The 16,733-nt window shown below is 37.0% G+C and overlaps 1 protein-coding gene across 10 annotated transcripts in view; it reads right to left on the minus strand.

Moving 5' to 3' along the window:
- The window catches only part of CDH11 (cadherin 11), a 79,263-nt gene that overhangs the window by 36,920 nt on the left and 25,610 nt on the right, over positions 1 to 16,733 (minus strand). For 4 of the 10 annotated variants that reach the window (XM_075765859.1, XM_075765866.1, XM_075765868.1 and 1 more), the window contains exons 2-3: positions 1,838 to 1,911; positions 1,529 to 1,659 (exon numbers count right to left, since the gene is read on the minus strand). The exons of 1 other annotated variant lie outside the window; for it this stretch is intronic. The gene's annotated coding sequence lies outside the window, so the exon portion shown is untranslated. Of the gene's footprint in view, positions 1 to 1,528; positions 1,660 to 1,823; positions 1,912 to 16,733 lie in introns of all 10 variants that reach the window. 5 more of the 10 variants (XM_075765860.1, XM_075765864.1, XM_075765865.1 and 2 more) reach the window with 2 other exon arrangements.

The raw sequence follows: 16,733 nt of genomic DNA on the forward strand, positions 1-16,733 counted from the left end.
AAGCGTAGCTCTGAAGTAAGAACAAGAAGAGTAGACAGAGGCCTGAACTAAACCTTGAAGGGAGATACAAGAAAATACCAGAAAAGGTGAACTGAAACAGTGGCAAGAAAATTCACATAACACTGCATGGAGGGGAGACTCACAGAAACTGAACACATAACTAATTTAAGATATTTTTGCTATGTCTTCTGATACCCGTACATGAATTTGAAACCTAGTCAGGAAGTCTTCAATCAAACCAAACACTCCTTAACTTTGTTCTATTGAAAAGCTGTATCTGAACAAGAACTGAGCATTGTTTGCAAAATGACAGGATAAGAATCTCACATGCTGAGCTACAGCTCTTCCTAAGAAGCAAAGGAGCTTATACGTTTTCCATCTAAATTAAATTGAATGCTGTTGGTACCACTGTCAAATACACTCTGTTTCTGCCTGATACTAATTGCTGCAGTCTACCTTAAGAAGTCGGTGGATACCATAAACATATCTCCTATGTAGCTGCTCACAAGGATGTTTAAGTGTACGGTCCATTTGGCTGCCAGAAATAAGATTATCATCATTCAAGGACATTTCCACAGAAATGAAGCATCTGTCAAGCAGGACTTGAGTGCATTGAATGCAAAAACTGTGAATGAGTCAGCTAGACAAAGAGCTTTAATATCCTGGCTTTATACTCTTTATCCTAGACAATTCAGATGGGATCATGCCTTTGTTTCTGTAAAAACAACAGTATTTACATATTTATTATCTATTATATTTAATCTGTTTCTGTGCTAATTTTAAAAAAGCATGGATACTCCTGTAAGTGGACAATTCTCAACTCTGTGGAATCACCGAGTTCAGTAATAGCATAACTGAAAGTCACAGAGGATATGAAAAATTAAAGGCATCAGAGCAGCAGATATAACTATTTTTAGGACTAGGGTTTTCCATACTGCTCTATTTCCACACTTTACACAGCTGCCTTCTCTGAAGCCTAAGAGTCACCACTAAATTCTTTTTCTAACCCAAGTCTGAGCTGTTATATTAAGCTCAGTGGAGTAGCACAATATATTGGAGAATTAAACCAAATATGGAATTAATCACTCATTCATGTAGGCCTAGAATAAGTAAAGTGTGAATCTTTTTGACTGGTAAAATCAAGTTGGATGCATAAATATTAGAGAATTTCTTACATTCCTATTCTTCAGTGCCACATGGCTGTGAGTTTTCTAGAGGTTCTCTGATGTTTTAAAAAAGAAATTTTGTTTTGTTTTAGAAATTTTGTGATCCAAAAAATGCACCTCATCAAACCGTGCTTTGCAGACATCGAAGGATGGTCAGTGTCCTACAGCATCAGCTCTCCTAAGTGACAATCAAGACCAATGGATAAACTCTATGATGCATGAGAAAAACTGGCTGACAGCACATATCAAGCGAGGGATTAGTCTTTGCAGAAATATTCCCTATATTGTAAAATATTGTAGACACTATGGAAACAAGAGACTGACATCACTCAGTAGACCGTATGTTTGGAGGCTCTACTTACCTTCACCCACTGGAAACTTGTTGCCAATTTATGTAGCATATTCCACACATTTGAAATACTGCTTAATGAGACTATGATGACGATACAGATGTAAGCTTTCTGCTGCCACTTATCCAGTACTTCAGCTCTGGCTGCAAAGAATGAAAAAGTTCATTTGAAATCCAATGCAATGCTGGTATCATAATAAAACTAAAGTCTAGCCTATAAACCATCACAGTAGCCTAAAGAGAGTTTAAAGACTAGCAATTAAATAATACTTATAATTCCAAGGAGAAAATTAATAAATAGCTTTTACCTTAACAGACTTACTATTGCAAGAATGTTCCCATAACTAAAATGCTGGAGGCCATATCAAAATTCCTTCACATCTTTTCCGTTATCTCCTGAAAAAACAGAGTTCTATGGAAAAATCTGTTCTGGGAACATTATCCAATACAAGACACACTGTAGGGAAAAAAGTAACAGCTGCAGATACCATTAGCCAACAAGATGTGCTTTGAACATTTCTAAGTGCTCTAAAGGCATATTAGAAAATTAGTATTTTTACCATTACGATGGAGAAGGGAGTAGATTATTTTAGTAAGCAAAACTACCACTACAGTAGGAAAATGATATCTAGGATAAGACATTTGAAGGGAGAAAATGAGCAAGAGGTACCTCTACCTGTAAAAAGTTCACCTATGGTTGTTTTGATGGTTAAAATTCTTTCATAAATGGATAGTGAGTTGAGACACTCTGTATAAAAGGTGCAGAAATGAAATGAGCTGAATCATTTCTTATGAGGTAAGTCTTTTCTTGAATTTAGATTAGTAAGTTAAGAACGCTCACAGTTTCACAGAGCAGTCCCACATCATCCTATGTGTCTGACATGTTCTCACACAAGTAAAAAATAGAGTTAATGTGATTGAATGCAAAAGAAATACTCAGTCTGATCTATTGTTATGTACTGATGTAGATGCTGTGTTTCTGATGCTCGTTTGATACCTTGATACGCTGTCAAATGGGTACTAAATGTACCTAGGACTAGGATTCATTCTAGCCAAGAAAATCAGGCTGGATTACCCAGTACTTTCAAATTTATTACTTGAGAATTTCTAGGAAGAATTATTGCAAAATAGCCTCTATAATTTGGGTTGATACATCCAAATCAGTAATTTTCTGCAGTATTTAACTGTTAAAGCTGTCTCATCTATATCAATCCTCCGTTTTATACCCACTTTTCACCCCCATTAAAGCAATCGAGTTTTACTTGCAAAAAATAGTTCAGCAGCACAGGCCAAATTTCAAAGCTGCTAGCGAAAGTGTTGAGGAGAAATGAATAAGCGTTGTCTGAATACTACATATTCAGTATTGCCATATGACACAAACATATTTCATGCTTCCTCCATCAAAGGAAGAAATAAAATCATGTGGCTTCTATTGCCAGTTGTGACTGCAGGTATGTTGATTCACTGTTTTGAAAAACATTGTGGTACACATACAATAAAAACCACACTCCTAGAAAGTGAATTTTGCTAAGATAGGGTCTATGAAGTAAGGTATGCTTTGTGTGATGACTGAGTGACCAATATATAAAGCACTTGGTTTATAAAAACACTCTACACATGCAACATATTTATGCAATTTGCTATGAAGTACATATGGCATTTTAAAATATGCTTATTTTGCAAGCAAATAATTTTTTTCATAGATGACCCTTTTCAACTAATACACAATTCATACGAATGAACGAAAAGAAAGACTAAAACTGAATAAACTTTCTCACTTTGATAACTTGTTCAATATCTTTACAGATGACAACACGTTTGCAGATGACTCTGCAGCTCAAGATTCCTTTTTGCCAAAGAAATTTGAAGTTGTTTAGATATGTATTTCCTAAAATATCCTCTTACATATCCCTATCGTCTAATTTTTTCAAGACCTGCTTTTGCTTTTAAAGGCAGCAAATAGTTGATGATAGATAGTACCAGTCCTCAACCTGACCTGCTGCACTGTTAAGCTTTTTTCTGTACGTACACCTGACCACCAGACAGTGAAGTGCCCATGTACATAATAATTTAATTGTCAAGTAAAGGCTCCATTTTCCAGTTACATTGCATTTAAACAGACATCAGAGGTTACAAATCAATATTTTTTGTAGCACTAATCATTATTTCAAGCAAATAAATCTTCATATTAACATCAAGCAAGGAAACTCCTCCAGATATGAATTTTCACAAAGAAACATAATTTAAGACTGCCGAATTATTTCCATCATTACTATAGCACAAGCAGTAGTTTAGCTAATTGATACATAGGTATCAGATATTACTTTTACTGTATATTATGTTTTTATTTTCTTATTTCCTGTTGCAGTTGAATATGGCTTTAGTAGTAAGGTTCTACTAACTCTATAACCTTTACAAAAGGGAACAAAGCCAAAAGAAAAACAACTGCTGTATTTACAGAAGGCTGTTTCAAAGTACAATTATAATTACAAGAAAACTCAAAAAAACATCCATTAAACAGTTCCAACGCTCCAAATAGATTTGACACAGTGGCACTTTAAATCAAATTTCCTAACAAGATTTTTTTTCTTTTGTAAAATAAGCCATGTCTTCAGAGTCGGTTTATACAAAGTGACAACTCAAACAATTTTGAAATGTTGCTAGTTAGAGGGGAAAAAAACCCCAAACCCATTGTCACTATGGTAATTATTTCACAATGCCTGATGTTAAATGGGCAGTCCTGTGGCCTCAGAAGCAGCTGAATCCTGCATTGTCCTTGCATGATAAAAAGATTTGAAAGTCTGAAAAGCAGAGGAACGGAATCTCACAGCTTCTTAGACTTCGCCCTGAAAGGGCCATTGTAACATCATCATAAATCCTGGGCTCCCCAGGCACTTGACAACTAAAGCAGTGGACAATAGAATTCTTGTGTTGAACAAAACACTCCTTGTCTGCCAAAGGGCTTATCTGCTTCATTTACAAATGTCTTTCATTGTACCAAAATAATTCCCTATTAGAAAAACTATTAGAAACAGAACTAAATAAATATTCACAGCTTTGTGGTCTGTTTGGCAAAATGAATAAACTAATACAATCAAGGAGCATGCAAAATATGAGCTTTAAATCAAGTAAACCCAAAACAACCCCAAACCTCTATTTATTTTTCTCTCTTCATTTCCCTTTTACTGATTGCAGGGAATTACACTGAATACATATTTGTCTCTAAAAAAAGACCTAGGTACATTACACTCACTACAAGGGATGAAAAACATCAGGAATCTACAAAGATCTCAGATTGGAGCAACAGTGTATCCACTGTGCTTTTAAAGTTAAATATTTCCAAAAGAGCAATTACAGAAATAAACTTGGGAACATATTGGAGAGAGTTTACTGAAATAGAGACAAAATACTTACAATCATAAAAGGATTTAAACTGTGGATTGATAACTACATATGTTTAGGTCCTTGTTACTGAGACACACAAAGGCATTAGGGATCAGTTTCTGAAATGAAATGGTTGCCAGATTATTGCAACTTTTTTCAAGCCCAATGAAAATTCTGGTAGCTATCATAGAAAAGAATGAGAATTAAATATTCCACATATATATATATATGCACAATTTCAGAAAGCATTTCTAACACGGTCAGAATTCCATTGCATCAAGGTCTCCACATAAACAGTTATTTGATTACAATTTACTAGAAAAGTGCTTATGGAAAGACAATTTAGACCATACACAATTATTAAGAAAAACCCCTACCAATCTAAAGTACTGCCCAAGCAAACAGCACTGACCATATTCAAAGCGTCAGAGTAACCCGTACAGCTGAATTAAAACCTGAAGAAGTTGAAACTTCTTGACTGAATTACTTACCATAAACTACCTATTCAAATCCAATATGGAAACAATGCTTTCAGACAGCCCAGGCAAATAGGCTGAGTGGCTGAATAGCTTTTTTCCCCCGTGTCTAATTATTACCAGCTGACAAAACATACAGGTATTTCTAACCTGCATATTAAACAGATATTCGAGTGAGGAAATTAAATATTCAGAACACACACAATAAACAACAATACTGTTAAAAATGAAAAAAAAAAAAAAGAGTCTAACAACATTTAAAATAAAAATAACACAGGTTTAAGCTCAGAATCACAAAACAGAATTCAAGATTTAGGAATATGTGAGCTTTCCATGGTTCTACTGTGAATTTGCAGTCTGACCCTGCCACACACCACTTAACCTTGGAGCCATTTCTAAGAGTGAACGAAGGCACACTATAAAACATTTCACCTATGAAAAACGTACTAATCAGTTTAAAAATCAGAAGAGAGAGGCCTGAATTCAGACCTCCCACACGCCAGCTGAGTATCTCTAGTGTTTGGGTGCAGAGCTTCACCATTTTTTCTCTCACCTTCTCTCCTCAGTGAATAATTAACTGTTCTAAAGATATAGGTATAAGTTCTGATTTAACATAAAGTTTAAACTTGACTTCTCGTATGCCATTTTTTGATGTTTGCTATTCTATGCCATGCATCACTGAAACTCCCCTCCTCTTGAAGCTGTATCATCCGTATAAATATAATTTGCATAAAGTTCTAGTTCTTCTCATCATTTAGGCAATTCGTAATTCAGGAATATATCTTCAACAAAATCTGTTTCCTGCCAGCTCTCATAGCTTTATTCTAGTTCCTACTACATGACACACAACCACACCACATTTTTATATAATCAGTAGTCTCTGTTTAGGTGTAAAAAAATGGATCTGCACTGAAGTTTAAGTCTCTTAGTGCAAAATCAGCATTGAACCCTGCTAGAGAATATATATCTGAGTGCCTTGACTAGGAGGGTAGTGTCCTTGGCTATGTATAAATTGCTCCTGCAAGCTATTATCTTAGCATCTAAATAAGCTTATGCTCTGAATCACCTTCCAGGACAATCTGTCTTTTTCCACTTACTACAGGCATCTAAGTCAAGTTATGTGAATCCCCACACGCAGCAACCAATATAGCATGCCAGAATAATTTAGGTAGGAAGGGACCTCTGGAGGTCATCTGGCCCAACTCTACCACTGAAAGCAGCACCAATTTCAAAGTTATTTTAGGTAATTAAGGCTGTCACTTCATCAATGTTAACAGCTGAAATTAGCAACGTGACCAAGGTCTCTGGGCATGAACACTTTAAGGGTTTACCAACTTATGCTGAAAGACGGTCACATGAAAAGTAATAGAACAAAACAAAGGGCAAGCATTACATCAGAAAGAATAAAAAGGCAATCTTGTATAATTTGCCTTATAAATACATACATATGCGCTTACAGATCTATTGGCAGGTCAGGGCCAACGACTGATCCCCTAGGGTCTGGGGGATGTTTGCACTGCTCTGAGTGTGCTCCTGGGCACCCAGAGCACCTGCAGCAGACCTAAGATGCACCCCATGTTGAGCAGCAGTGATGGAGGAGCACACACTTCCTCTATTGTACTTGAATGCTTCAAATTGTTTTTATTCCCTCCTGGTTCTGAGGTAGGAAAGTGTTAATATCTGTATTTTACAGCACAGAATTCAGTCCCAGAGGAGCTAGGTTTTCAACCCATGATTCGCATAAGAAGCCTGTCATAAAATGAGGCTTGAAAACAGATTTTGAACCAAACAGTTGTACTGTCCTGTACCTCCTACAGAAGGAAAGAAGGACCTTGCCACACAGGGGGATGCCTCGTAGAAGGGAGGACACGCAAGAAAAGGACAAAACCCAAGAGCTGCAGAGAAGGTCTGTTCACACAAACAAGGTCTGTTCAAACCAGGTAAACAGCCTGTTTCTCCTTCTTATGAACTACGCTGACTTTATATTACACTCTCTACCAAAATATTTTCCCTTGGTGTTCCTATCCCTTCACTGTGCTGTTGAGTACTGACTAATATTCAGCAGGTTGCAATGCCACAAGCAGGGAATCGGTCAGCCTGACTGCTTCCAAATACTGAAAAGTATTGAAAGCATTGAAAAGTAGTTGACCATCCTGAACAAAAAGCTGTTAGACATGAAGGCCACGAACGATGGTAGAAATTAACAAACTTAGAAGCAGAACAGCTCTATGCTCTCACAAGAGATAAAAATACATCTTAATGCTTTTCAGAATATTAACAGAATGCAGACTGAAGCCCAAATCTCATATGTCCAAGGCCAAATTAAATACCAGTAAGAGAAAAGGTTCATGTGGACTCACAAGGAACAAATTAGCCCTTCTCAAAGAAGCTCTTTACAGATCACATGAGCGCCCAGGCCCTGTGCTCACCAAATACAATATGACTTCTTGTTTTTTCTTGCTTTTGGGTCACAAGTGCCTGAAGGTAGATGATAGGCCCTTGAGGATAAAGTCTGTATTAATTAGCTTCATGCTGCTCCAGTCCCGTCCTATCCAGGTACTAAGAATACAAGTGGATTGGGAGGCCTGAAGGCAGGTATGTTCTGTCATTTTAAATATCATAAATCAAGCCCCCTATTTCAGTGTTTCCAACTTCTCTGAGTTTCTTCTAAAAACTAAATTTGGAAGAAGAGGATCCACAGCAAGTAGATACATACATGCCTATATAGATATATATGCATGTAAATAAATCTTAATAAAAATATTTTGTACAAATTTTTCATGCATAAACAAATATTTCTGTCTAGCTCACTGGATACAACTTAAATTCACTGCATTTGGAAAAAGTCTTCATTTGTCCTCTAAAAGTTTGACTCTTTACATTTGCTATCTAACAGATTAACTTAAATGTATGTTCTTGAACCACCACCTCCAGTAAAACGCTCATATATATTCTCTCTTAGATAAATATATTAAATGTACTAAGCATACAAAATCAGTTAGTACCATCGCAAGAGGCATACAGAATTGCTCTAAAGCCTTCTAAGTCATGCTGGAACTCAGCTTCCACCAGGAGCAGATGTCAGAGAATACTGGAGCGGGATATTGTCATCATCGAAATATTTACATGGCAAATTTTCCCTGCAAATTTTTGTTTCGTGCTTGTTGCCTCCCCTTGCCATATTCATATTCATAGGTGCTTTTCTTCCACTAAACACAAGGTCAGATCCTTCTTCTAGAGCAAAACTATAGCAAAGACTGTCTTCGCTAGCATTTGGCGGTCTATTTATCTTATCTTTCGCTGCTGCCAGTTTCAATAGGCTGTTCTCTATTTCTTTCCTCTGGCTTTCTTCTGCTCTCTTTTATCAATCTCTCCTAGTGACCTGAAAAGAGAACCTAAAAATTGAGAGCCACTGAACTATATGCTGAATGGCCCCATTAGCCAAGCTGTAGGGGACACAGCACAGAAAAAAAATTCAACTAACCTTTCAAAAAATCTTTATATAAATGTTCTACAAAATCATCCTGCTGGTTCCAGGTCCACTGGAGACGCCCAAGAAAGAATAATTCTGAGACATCAGAGATATCATAAAGGAGAATAGCACAGAATTCGTCCAAGAGACTCAAGAGAGATGGAGTTCTTTGGTCTTAGGGACATTTTTTTCCTACCTTCTCCCTTTTATTAATAAATAAAGAAGAGTTGTTCAAAGGCACCACAGAGATCTAATGTTTCTGAATTTCTGTGTGCCTCATTCAACTCACTGAATATCTCTGTCATCCCAGAAAGATACATGATTCGTTCTGGGAAGCCTATTGCAAACCCTGCAATGACTCTTCAAACATTTGTAAAGCTTTTTTTAAAAGTTTAATTCAGTCTTATTTCTAGACCAAATACACCTCTTTCCCTATTCCCCCTATCCTCCACACAAACTCCCATAGGTCATAGCTTGTCTAGATCTAGGGAGGGTGGAAGGAACAGAAAATGGATAGTAAACTCACTGTAGGTCAACCAAAAGGCATTCAGTCTCTGTCTTTCCTAGTTGTCTTTTCCTCATTTCCTTTTGTGTTTTCTCAAAGGACATTACACAGTTGGCTCTTCAATCAAGGATAAGGCAATGTCAAACGCATTAATTTGTCCATGAAACAGCCTTTAAGTGTTGACAAAAGAAAGCTTAAAAAATGAAGACAGACAAGCTAAACATTACTAATTCCAAAACCAAGCCTCTTTAAATGATACATTTCAGTTTTCAAGACTGAACAATACTGATCAACCGATATGTTGATACTGTCCTCAACAGTACATAATTTTTAAGAAATTGCAATTAAAGATACAGCAAAATATCAGTGAGTAAGTACAGAACTTGGAAGATGTGCAGGCACTAAAAGCATTTCATGATGCCTGGTGGGCAGTTCCTAGTCACAACTATTACAGCTTTCCAGAATTTCGGCAATGTTTATAGCAAGGATGACATGATTTTCCACCACCTATCATTTCAGGATATTCCATTCCAGAAATTCCAATATACTTTTTTTTTTTTTTTTAAATGGAGTTATTTTGTTATTTGGTGACATATTTACCTATTTGTTCTTGAGAGTTGAAACATTAACAAAGATCAGTATTTCATCTGTATCATGTAATGAAGTACTCATATCACTGAAGTTCACAGCCAAAATTAACCAGAATATTCAACAATATTAATATTTAACATTTGTCTGCTATTCATTATGCCTCCCAAATACCACCGAGACTTTAATTTTCTGTAGTGTAATTATTATAACCTATGAGCAAGTGCATTATGAGGTTTCTTCAAAACAATGATTGTGAAATAGAAATATGCATAACCAAATAATAACAGAGCAAGTGCTCTGCATATTCAGGAGAAACTGCATAATTAGGAAAGAATTCCTACTGATATCGATGGGAGTTTTGCTTGATGAAGCTAGTTCTAGGTGCTATAAAGGCATTTGCTTTAAATAACAATAAATGAGCTCCAGAGTACTGCACCACTAGCAATCATCTAGCAAATTCATATTCAGCCAACCAAGAAGATATATTTATGAAATAATAAGGATGATAAAAAAAAACAAACAACAAACCCAAACAAACAACCAACCCCTAGTTGGTTGAAAGCCGAGAACCTATCTCCACTATTTTAAATGACTTCAGAAATGCAGGTACTCTCTAAGTTTCAGTTGCTTTCTTTTGGGACTCAGCCAGGAGTGCCAACATTAACATAGCAATGTTAACATAAAAAGAAAGTCTGCATACAGAAATAACCTAATGCCTAATAAAAATCAAAGATAACTTCAGAATAACAACAGAAGTTTCTTTGCCAACTGTGCAGAAACGTGACTCTCCAGCAAAAGCATGGAAAGGTCTATTTACCAAAAGTTTAACTAAAAACATATAAGTGGAATAATTTTCATGCAACGATAACTTTTTTCCTTTTCAGCTGAATTGGACAGGGATGGAAGAATATTCCAGGCCATAAACTTAAGTCTCCTGGGTGGCCTTGGGCAGATTTGCTGGGAGTATCTACACAGCGTATTGCTGGCAGATGTGAGCTTTTTCTGCCCAAGTTCCAAGCTGAGTTGAAGCTGAATAAATGTGGTTAGCACAGCACTGTGCCCAACCCACCAAGTCCTACTGTGAGCCGAGGCATATGAGTTTGTGATCAAGACCTGCTAATTCAGATTTGGCACCATGATAAACATGTTTGTGTAGCTCTAGTGGGCTGAGATTCCATCTGCCAACAATAGACTTTGTCGACATGCCCTCTGCTCCTCAGCTCTGTCACTAAACTGGAGGTAATAATTAACGCCTGTATCTGAAAATGATATTGTGAAGGTAAGTTAATTTACTCTCACAATGGATGCTCTAAAACTAGAATCATATAGCTGTGTAGTTATTACTTAAGGGAGTAAACTTTTTTCCATATGTACGCTATGGAACTGAGCCAAAATAAGGCTATATACATACTTAATGTTCAATTTGGTGAGCCCTCCATTTGGATGATATGAATAGGTACTCACGTCTTTGGTATTATCTTCAGGTTCATGAGACTTACAAGTATTTGACAACTCAACATATATAAACAAACCTGTTGCTTTGTTTTCAGAAAGCATCAGCCTAAGCGAGTTGTACGGAAACAAGTCACCTAATCAGTTTACCGAAGAGTGTGGGCAACTTTGCTTCAACACCTTGCTGATGCTCCGCATTCACAGCCGTTGTAATTACAATGTAGCCCTTTTTAACAGACAGCATTCTGCACGCTAAATTATGGCAGGACACTTCAGAAAATTCATTTGAGAAGTTTCAAATGACAATAATAAGCTTACTCTCTCCCTTTTAAAAAAGAAATCTAATTATTCATTCTGTCAATCCCATCCAAAATGTTCATTGTTTTTACATTATTGTGTACTTATTACTGTAACTGTTGTGCACAGAGAAAGAGAGAAGATAAGGAATAAACCACAGAAACTCCACTTAATGTTGGATTTTTCCTTTTATATTTTGTATTTTATTCACATGCCCTGAAAAATAAAAGCATAAAACCAGCACAGGAACTTCCCCAACCACATTTGAGAAAATAAACCTCAATAATCCCCCACATCAAGACAGTGTGAGTTTATGCATGGTTATATAAATTATCTTCCAAAATACTTTGTGAAGAAATATCTTGTGGTATTGAGAAATACACAATGCTGTAACTTAAAAGGTCAAGATTTCATGGTTTAAAACACTGCACATCCATGAATATGGTACAACAGATTGAAATAAAAATGACTGAAAGTTGCAAGTTTCAGAGCAAAAGCTTGTGCTGCACCAAACAGATAAAGTTAGATGACAGCAGGGAAGCCCACACATCCGCACAGCACCAGGGCAAAGCATCCTTTCAAAATGCACTGCGAGGTTCCCCCCAGACGCTCGCACTGGAGCACTGTGTAACTCAGCCAAGGCGCAGCCACGCGCTCCTCTCCTCTCGGTACACGATAACCCACTCATTTACACAAGCTTGCACGGTGCAGGCATGGCCTTAACAGCCTTTGGAAACACATAAGCCCGCAAAGCTGGACTTTATGCTACACAGATGTTAGTAAGTGCCTTAGAAACAGGATGTAAAATTGCGTATTATCAGAAATATGAAACACAGACAGATGGAAGTGGAGTTGTTGAGCTGTACTTTTTCCCTATGGATTTCTTCGTGCCCTGAGTTTCCAGAACTAGTTACCTCATTACAGCAATATCTCAACTAATTACAGAAATATTTCAATTAAAGGAAAAAATAATTGCAGGAAAGGATACTTACAGGGAAGAAAAAATAATCCAAAGCATCAAGGAGATTGAGGAGCATAAATTCTATTGAAAGTCTTAAGTTCTTATATGATTAAATCACCTTGACTTTGAAAAAAACATGTGATCCTGTGAATTTGAAGATCTCCCCTCCCAACAGCAAACTCAAACCTCATAGTTAAATGTAATAAACCCACAAGTGCAATGAAACTTAAGTGCAACTGTTCAGTACCTTTCAGCAAATGTCATTTATTTTAAGTTTCAAAATCAGAGGCAGCATTAGGTTTGTGCTTTAAAGAGTATACTTTCCCAGAAACTCTCCGGGCAGGGAGGAGATTGCTATCTGAGCTCCTGTATGTACAGGGCGAATGACCGTGTAAAGATACTTCAGCGATACACCAATGTCAGGAACGGTCTCAAGGGACACCACATTGCACCATACCTGCATTTACCAATCTGCCATCTCTAGGAACAGGCATGCCTGCTCTCCCATGGCAGGTCGGGGCCATACAGGACTCCAGACTTGCTAAACTCAGCTCTGAGTTGAACAGAGCAACTTGTGAAATAGAAAGACAAGTTTAGCTGTCTTGAGGGGGGGGGGGGGGGGGGGGGGGGGGGAAGGGAGCCTTAAGAATGAAGCCAGCAAGCTTTGAAGAGCCAGCAGGCTCCCATGTTAGCCATATGCCTTCATATGTCTGTTCTGTGGGAGTGTTACAGCTCCTGCTGTTCCATTCTTCACTTTTTAAAGAAAATGTTACAAGGCCACAAGGACTCACAAACATTTGTTGACATTTCTTCTGGGTCAGCCTTAGGAGGCCTGCAAGAATTTAAACATATGGCAGTATTTAGTTGCATGAGGGAATGGGTTGTTTCAGAGAAAAGCTGTATTTAGTTGCAAAACAGTTTAATCCACCATAAAGGTTTTAATTTTTTTGGCCAAAATCCAAACTTTTCTCGTTATATTTTTAACATTATATTTTTAAAGCAACAGCAGCTTATCAGTTTAGCTGGTATTATGAAATATTTCACAATATTTTCTACTGTCCTCCACACAAATAGTATCTTGATCTGGGGCTCCAGCTCAAACAAATTTGATTTACGTTTAGAGTTGAAAAGGGGAAAAAAAGAAGGGACCAACTGACTACTGAAATGAAGGTTATATCCCAAACTTGTCAAAGGACACAGAACCGTTACCATTTTCAACCACAAGATTACCTGAACTGGGTTCACAACATGTTTCAGTAGCAGTACATATGCATTTGCAAAGCTGAAAAATGGGATTTCCAAGGCTTTGTTATTCAGATGACATTGTTCTAAGTCAGTTGCTAGTAAACGCACAATAGCTCACTTGCTGGCACTCTTTATATCTTGCTGTTAAAACCAAAATGCATTGCATACAGAGATTTGAGCAGAGGTTTGTCTCAAGCCATGAATAAAGGGCAGCACAATGTTAAACTTGCTCAAAGACACGCTGGGAACACACCTGATACAGCTATACTGACCGAGCTACACTGCGGCATCAGGTGCAGACCATAGCAACCTACCTCACAAGTAAAGCTAAAAGCCTTGTGCAGACTGTTTTTTCTTCACTGCTTATCTCCTTCAATATTATAGCATATTAACGAAGGAGCTCCTGCCGCCCTTTTCACTTGCATGACATTAAAGAGGCCACAATCCTATTAATTGTATAGCACAGTAATTAAAATGAGTAATTTAAGCAGTTGAAATGAAAGGTCTTGCATGGAAAACAAGGATGCAAGAGCCAGTCTCTATTAAAAAATATTTTTATTTTTTCCAAACTATACAGCAGGTATGGTTTTTAAAAGGTAGACCTGACCCAGAAATTTTTCCTAAAATATTCAGTTAACTAATATCTAATCTAACAAATTAACTAATATGGACCACAAGTTGTCAAACAAGCTACTAGGATTTTGGTAGAATTTCTGTGCAAGCAGGCATGCTGCAGCATTTTGAAACAATTCTCCTGTTTACCAAATACCTCTGGTTTTGAACAACATTTTGATGCCTAAAAAGGAACCCAAGATTATTTTGGTGAAAACAATTGTAAAAAATTCATTTATGAATGACTGAGATGGATAAGGGAATTTTATAGAAATTATCAGGGAAAAGCAAGGTTAACAGGTATATTGCACAAATAAATAAAACATATGGATGAAGAAGTTCAAAAGATAGAGGTAGTACACTTTTTGTATGCATTTCCTCGGGAGTTTATTAGCTGGCAGCAGGCAGGGTAAGGTGAATTATCTGTGGTGTTAGCTAGAAGAATGAAAGTTGCTTATATGTGTTATTTTAACCCGATTATGGACTGGAAAAGCATCCGACATTCTGAAATTTAAAACAATTGAGAGGATAAAACTTTGTCATTACAAATTGTGTGGACATATAAGCGATGTGAATAAAATTCCAAGGTCAAGTTACTTTTATTAACTTTCCTTCTCTCAACGAAACTATCATCCAAATTTAGTTAGAGAGATAACTATCCAAAATGTTGTGGACTTTGCAGTCCTTAAGAAACAGAGCACGTTACATCTCATAAAGCTTTGCAAAAAAAAAAAAAAGTTTTTATAATTTTGCTAAAATTAATTTGACATTTCCTGAAAGTTATCAGCCTACATTTAACCTTTATCCAAAATTACCTTTTATTCTAAACTGTTCAGTAATAAACTATATGAGGCATTCTGATATAAAGGGAAGGTAAAGACTGAGTTTCAGAATCCAGTTATCAGCACTGATCATAACTAGGCAAAGATTACTACGAGGAAGAACCAGTAACTTCAGAGGAAACAGTAAATCAAACAAACTGAGATTGTTAGTCACCACATAACGAAACCTGATAATTTAGGGATGGGAAGATTTGTGCTTAAAAGCTGAATTTGGCCATGATGGAAAGTTCTGACTGTACAGAAGACACATTGCACAGTATGAAGAAACTAGTGTCCTCAATGGAAACCAGCAGTAAAGATTTTAGTCAAACGCACAGTTGATGCAGTAAATAAAAAGTAGTAGTTGAAAACAAATAGTCTAACACAGTCGTTCCCAACCTTGCAGCTGAATTGAAAGCCTAAGAATATGTGAGCCAGATGGATCACAAAAGATATATCAGCAGCATGGGGAAAATAATGAAACAATGAATAAAAGAGATTGTATGACTCACTTAAATGCCAGTTAAAAAATGGCATCAGAGAGCTGAAGCCATCAGCTCGTAACAATAACTAAAAGGTTAAAAATAAGTTTTACATATTCAAAGAGTAGCAGGAAGACTTAACTGCAAACTTCTCGTTGCCTTCAATGGCAAGGCTGTAAATCAATTAAAGCTAGGAATTATAAAGAAATTTTTACAATGAAATTTTTATACAAGCAGTTGGCATTAATTCACATTCTTCCCAACATTATGATAGAAGGCAAGAGACACAAGACCATTCTTATCTCTGAGTAGGGCAAACAATGGAAATATTTTAAGTACCCCAGCCTGAGAAAAAAAAGACGTCAGATTCTTTAGTCTACAAATCAAGGGCATTTTTCAAGAAAATGATGGATTCAGTTCTGGATCTGGACAGAATATAAACGAATGTAAAAATAACAGCATGGAGTATAGAACAACAAAGCTGTATTGGGTGAGGGGATCCTACAGGAGTGACAATTTCTTGTAGGATGCCAGTGGTACGCTAAGGGTTTTCTCAAACGCTTCGGTTCAGAGCAGCGTGGGGTGCAATGCCCGGGTGGGCAGGCTGCTGCAGGGAGCCAGGGAAACTGCTCTGCACCGGCACAACAGTCTGCCTCGTGCTGCACCGCACAACCGGGGCTATTTATCACGGGTTTCACTGGTACAAGGCTTTGTCTTACAAAGATGAGAAGTTGTGCTTTGGACTCTTGGATACAACTCTAGCTATCAGTTGTATTAAGGAGAACCTAATTCCAGTTATCTGAAAGCAAAGAAGAGTTTGTTTCTGCATTTAGCTACTTACCCCTATCTAATTCGTTCCTTTCAAATTATAAGAAAATAGAGATATTCTGATATACCCATGAGCAATTATAAAAGCTATG

The sequence above is a fragment of the Balearica regulorum genome, chromosome 13 (assembly GCF_011004875.1).
Source record: "Balearica regulorum gibbericeps isolate bBalReg1 chromosome 13, bBalReg1.pri, whole genome shotgun sequence".
Lineage (NCBI taxonomy): Eukaryota > Metazoa > Chordata > Aves > Gruiformes > Gruidae > Balearica > Balearica regulorum.